At 40.7% G+C, this 6,000-nt stretch overlaps 1 protein-coding gene across 1 annotated transcript in view; it reads right to left on the reverse strand.

Annotated features, from left to right (window-relative positions):
- PLCH1 (phospholipase C eta 1) overlaps positions 1-1,863 on the reverse strand; it is a 191,200-nt gene extending 189,337 nt beyond the window's left edge. The window contains exon 1 of the mRNA XM_047876576.1: positions 1,801-1,863. The gene's annotated coding sequence lies outside the window, so the exon portion shown is untranslated. The remainder of the gene's footprint in view (positions 1-1,800) is intronic.
- Between the last annotated feature and the right edge of the window lie 4,137 nt (positions 1,864-6,000).

Raw genomic sequence — 6,000 nt, forward strand, 5'->3', positions numbered from 1 at the left:
GCCAGTGCTGGTAACGTCTCGGGAAATTTCATCTGCAGGAGGGAGGTGAGTAACAGGAGGGTGACTGTCATTACCAGTTGGTGAATTTTGTGTCAGTACCACTCTGGTAGACTATGCAATTAATCCACAGAAATCTTAGAAATTAACAGTGTCCATGGAGCAATGGATAAGCTAAACACAGTAACAAAGCCTGCCTCCTTTTGGATTCACTGGTGGTCCATTCAGTACCATTAAGTCTGGATCAACCCACACTGAACTTACTGGTGTAAGTAGAGCTGGGTGCAGGCCTCAAGCAGGGTGAACAAGCAGTGTTGCCTGCCCCCACGTGAGGCTTTCCCCTCCACAGAGAAACACAATGCTAACTAGAGCAAGGGCTTGAAAAGCAGAGATTTGAGCTGATGAATTAAACTCCTCCAAAAGCTGATGTGCATAACCCTGAACAAGGCCCCCTTTGTTCACAGGATTTGGCTAAAGCAACTTTTCAGAATTCCAGCTTCTTTTCTGGTCACGGAATAAGGCCAGTAACACCAAGCAGGGCTGGCATGAAGGAAAACCCACAGGTGGGAAACAATTTGTTATCTGTCCTAGTAGAACAATCTAGAGTTTTGTAAAGATACTCCAGGATGAAGTCAGCCACCCAGTGAAAAAAATAAATCATCAGAGCTTTGTCTATTCATCAATGGAACAACTGGTGAAAGTCCCTAAAACTTCTCCTTGGCTCAAAGGCCCATTCTTAACCCTCTCTAACAGCAATCTTATCTGACTCCTACCTATCCTACCTTTCTTCTGGCTCCATGCCTCAACGCCTACTTCCTGCCTTATCCCCACCTGGCTAAGTCTGGCTGCCTGCCGCCCCTACTCCCTCAGGCTGAAGATGAGTCCCACCACTCCAAGTTAAAACCATCTGTGGATCCCATTGTAAAATATGACAGAAAACAACTGATTATTGGAGACAATGTCCTCCTCCAATCCAAGTGAATACTACAAAGAGCTCTCCTCTTAAAAACTATTTTTAGGGGTGCCTGGGTAGCACAGTTGGTTAACCGTCTGACTTTTGATTTCAGCTCAGGTCATGATCTCATGATTTGTGTGAGAGCCCACATCGGGCTCTGTGCTGATAGTGTGGAGCCTGCTTGGGATTCTCTCTTGCTCTCTCTCTTTGCCCCTCCTCCACTCACATGCTCACTCTCTCAAAATAAGCATTAAATACTTTAGTTATATAAATAATGTGTTTGTATACATTTATTAATTTTTTAATGTCAACACAAATTCACCAAAAATTTTTCAAAATTTAAAAAACCCCGCTTCCCTCATTCCACATCCCTCTCTTGGAATGAACACCTTTGTTTGGTGTGTATCATTCCAGTTCTTTTCCTATGTATTTACATATGTATGTATATATACAAATACATACATGAAATTTTATTTAAATTTATTTATTTTGAGAGAGAGAGCACAAACAGGGGAGGGACAAAGAGAGAGGGGGAGAGACAGGATCCTAAGCAAACTCTGCACCATCAGCACAGAGCCTGAGGCATGGCTCGAACCCACGAACAGTGAGATCTTGACCTGAGCCTAAATCAAGAGTCAGATGCTTAACCAACTAAGCCACCCAGGTGCCCCCAAAGACATCTATATTTTAATAATACCATTTTGAAAGAACTGGAAATAACTTTTGGGATTATCAGTAGTACCCATTTTCTTAAAAAAATGTATTGTTTATTCATATTAGAAATATTTTGAGGTACATGGAATTAAAGAGAACCCTGTCTGTATTGATGCTCATTTTTCCTTACTCACTTGATTTTGTGGTTTCCTGTGTCATTCTTTTGCCCTATTCGTTCTCAATCCAAGTTAGTTTAGAGGCATCTGAAGGTGAAAGAACAATGTGCATTTGTATATAGTTAGCAAAACACATGCACATACCTGACTCTCACTTGGCGTCCTCTTAACCAGATGAAAGAAGGAAAGAAGAGGGTGTTAGCGTAAGTGGTTCACCCATGCTGCTAGGAAAAGGTGGCGGTGGGATTTGAAATCATATCTTCAGATTCCAAACCCAAGATTCTAGCCATAACAGGCTATAAAGAACTAGACTGTTATGTAATGCAGTGGTTTAAATTTTTTTTTATTTTTTTAAATTAATTTTTTGGTGGTTTTTAAATATGTCCTATAAATTCTTGTACATTTCTCCCTCTCTTCAAATGGTAGAATCTAATTCGCCTTCCTTTGAATATGGCCTGCATTCAGTGATTCATTTCTAGCAAACTCAGCTGTAATTGATGCTGTGTAATTGGTTCCAAAACTACATCATAAAAAGGATACAGCTTCTGCCTTGGCTCTCAAAATGTTCACCCTGAGAACCAAGGCACCATGTTGTAAGGAAGCCCAGATATGAGTGTTCCAACTGACAGCACCAGCTAGGCCCTCAGCCAACAGCCAACATCAATGAATCTATTGACCATTCTAACCCCAGCCTTCAAGTATTCTAGATGAAGCCCCAGAGACAGAGGTACAGAGACAAGCCATCTCCTCTGCACCCCATCTATATTTCTGACCCACAATAACAATGAAAGCTAATAATTATTGTTGCCTTAAGACACTAAGATTTGGGTAATTTATCATACAGCAATATATAATGAATACAGGTAACATCCTCAGATACATTCAGTGAGGACTGAGACCTTCAACTCTTTGAGGACAGAAATACAAATTCCCACAGATGTATGTAATAGAGATATTTGATCACCAGTCCTCTACGGACCCACCTTTCCAACTTGATCTTTTTATTCACACTATAACCATTGCCCTTTTCTTTAAGGGCTGGTTAAAAAAACCACTGCCTCCCTGAAATACCCCCAGGATCTCCCCCTCCAATTTACCTGAAACTCTCTCAGGCACTGAACTGCCTTAATCCTAGCTACCAGTTATTGAGTACCTACTATGTACCAAAAAAAAAAATTTTTTTAATTTTCAAGTTAGCTAACATAGTATAGTCTTGGCTTCAGGAGTAGATTCCAGTGATTCATCACTTACATATAACACCCAGTGTTCATCCCAACAAGTGCCCTCCTCAATGCCCATCACCCATTTTCCCCACCCCCATCAACCCTCAGTTTGTTCTCTGTATTTAAGAGTCTCTTATGGTTTGCCTCCTTCTCTGTTTTTATCTTATTTTTCCGTCACTTCCCTCCCCTTCCCCTATTGTTGTCTGTTCAGTTTCTCAAATTCCACATATGAGTGAAATCATGATATCTGTCTTTTTCTGACTGGCTTATTTAATTTAGCATAATACCCTCCAGTTCATTCCATGTTGTTGCAGATGGCAAGATTTCATTCCTTTTCATCACCGAGTAGTATTCCATTGTATATATCTACCACATCTTCTTTATCCACTCATCAGTTGATGGACATTTGGGCTCTTTCCATAATTTGGCTATTGTTGATAGCGCTGCTATAAACATAGGGGTGCATGTGCCCCTTCGAATCAGCACTGCTGTATCCTTTGGATAACTTCCTAGTAGTGCAATTGCTGGGCTGTAGGGTAATGCTGCTTTTAAATTTTTGAGGAAACTCCACACTGTTTTCCAGAGTGGCTGCACCAGTTACTAAGTACCAGTTATTGAGTACCTTATCACAGTTCCTGTGATAAGGCTTTATTGACATCATGGGGTCTCAACCTTGACTACACATTAGAATCAATCTCTTGGGAAAACTTAGAATCCCAGATCCCAGGCCACACCCTAGACCAATTATATCAGAATCTCTAGGGGTGGGACTTAGGTATCACTCCACAGGTGATTTCAAAGTGCATCCAAAGCTAAAAATCATTCTTCACGTATATTATCTCTCCTTGAAGAAACTCTTCTGGGTGGGTGTTTTTAGGAAGAAGAGGCTCAGAGAATATATACGGTTGAACTAGAGCACGAAAGACTAAGTAGTTGAACCCTACGGCTTCCAGGCTGTAAGCCTCCTTACTTTGGTTAATTGCTTACACATCTTACCTCTCCCGGCATCTGCTTGCTGCTGAAGGATAGAAGATTGTAAGCTGCCTCTGGGTGCCTGACCCGGGCAATGCACACTGCAGGCCCTTAGTAAACATTAACGATGCCTTCCTTATATGCCCCATTTCCTGGATTCCTACTTGTTGAAGACTGAAGGAAGAAAGGGCTCACTCTGGCCTCTAGAATCAGAGCAAATCATTTCAAAATCTAGAGATGATGGAGATGGAGATAATGGAGTTAGTAGGGCTAGGGCAGAGAAAGAGAGAGTTGTGCAACGAACTCAATCTTGGTTTAGATCAGATTTAAAAGATCCCAGGGCCAAGTGCTCACCAAGGGGAAGCAAGTGCTCACCAAGGGGAAGCAACTGAAAGAAACCTTAGAAATCAGCTAAGATAAACCTCTCATGTTGAAGCCAGAAAAAAAATCTGAAGCCCAGAAAGGATGAATAATTTGTAGAATAGCATAGCTGTTAGATAAAGCTGGCAGGAAACCCAGCCTCAGGAGTCTCAAATCAAGGATCTCTTGAGTGTTTCATGGTCCCATTTTTGTGAACACAATATGTGAAAATATCTACTAAAATATACTTTCATTGATTTTTCAAAAAATAACAATTTAGATCACATCAGAGATGTACTTCACTGCACCATGTACTCAATTTGAAATTGTTTGGTCGATTTTCAAGCAAAAACAAAAGATGTTTAAAAACTGATTCAACTTGGGGCGCCTGGTTGGCTCAGTCGGTTGAGCGTCTGACTTCAGCCCAGGTCATGATCTCGCGGTCCGTGGGTTCAACCCTGCATCGGGCTCTGTGCTGACAGCTCGGAGCCCAGAGCCTGTTTCAGATTCTGTGTCTCCCTCTCTCTCTGACCCTCCCCTGTTCATGCTCTGTCTCTCTCTGTCTCAAAAATAAATAAACATTAAAAAAAATTTTTTTAAAAACTGATTCAACTTTCTTTTGGGACTTAGAAAATGCTCACTCCACCTCCTAAGAGGTTTATGGAATGTATATGTTACATTTAGAACTCTTTAGTAGAACATACAGATCCCCAATCCTTGCAATGATTCACAAAATTAATAACTTACAATGACTAAGAAACATTGTATAGGGAAGTAACTGTTATTAAAACTGGCTTCAGGGGCGCCTGGGTGGCGCAGTCGGTTAAGCGTCCGACTTCAGCCAGGTCACGATCTCGCGGTCCGTGAGTTCGAGCCCCGCATCGGGCTCTGGGCTAATGGCTCGGAGCCTGGAGCCTGTTTCCGATTCTGTGTCTCCCTCTCTCTCTGCCCCTCCCCCGTTCATGCTCTGTCTCTCTCTGTCCCAAAAATAAATAAAAACGTTGAGGAAAAAAAAAAAAAAAAAACTGGCTTCAGATTCTGCCTCCAGAACAAGGTTAATAATTTTTTTTTTTTTGGTGGATGGTAAAGTTATAGGAAATGCTGTATAAATGCATTTATCTTTAACTGTTTTTATCCATTTTTAGAGCTTTAAACACATAGAAAAGCTCAAAAAACATACATAGTGATATCACTCACCACCCAGAGACAGCTGCCATGGACACTGTGGCCTATTTTCTTTTTTTAAAACACAAATCAGATCCTACTGTTTTGTAGTCTACTTTTCTTACTTAGTAACTTACTCTAGCCATATCAATAAATATATTTCTACAAGATAAATGTAACTTGAGAAAGAAGTTGTAATCAACTCCACTCAAAGACCCCCACATTCCAAAAACTCAATAAGAAATAAGGCAGCCATAAGAAATGAAAGAAGCCATACAAGCATGCAGAGAGGATGCATGTATCAGAGGCACCGATAAACATCCACAAAGTTTAAATACTCCTCAGTTTGCTTTATGATTAGTATCTTTTATCATCATTCTACATTTATTCATTTTTGCCATTTCATCTGTAGATTCATGACTAAAACTGCCAATGTCAAACTATAGGACAATCAGAAAACTATAGCAGGACACCACCAACAAAGAAAACAGAAATTCTA

This window comes from Prionailurus viverrinus, chromosome C2, assembly GCF_022837055.1.
Source record: "Prionailurus viverrinus isolate Anna chromosome C2, UM_Priviv_1.0, whole genome shotgun sequence".
Taxonomy (NCBI): domain Eukaryota; kingdom Metazoa; phylum Chordata; class Mammalia; order Carnivora; family Felidae; genus Prionailurus; species Prionailurus viverrinus.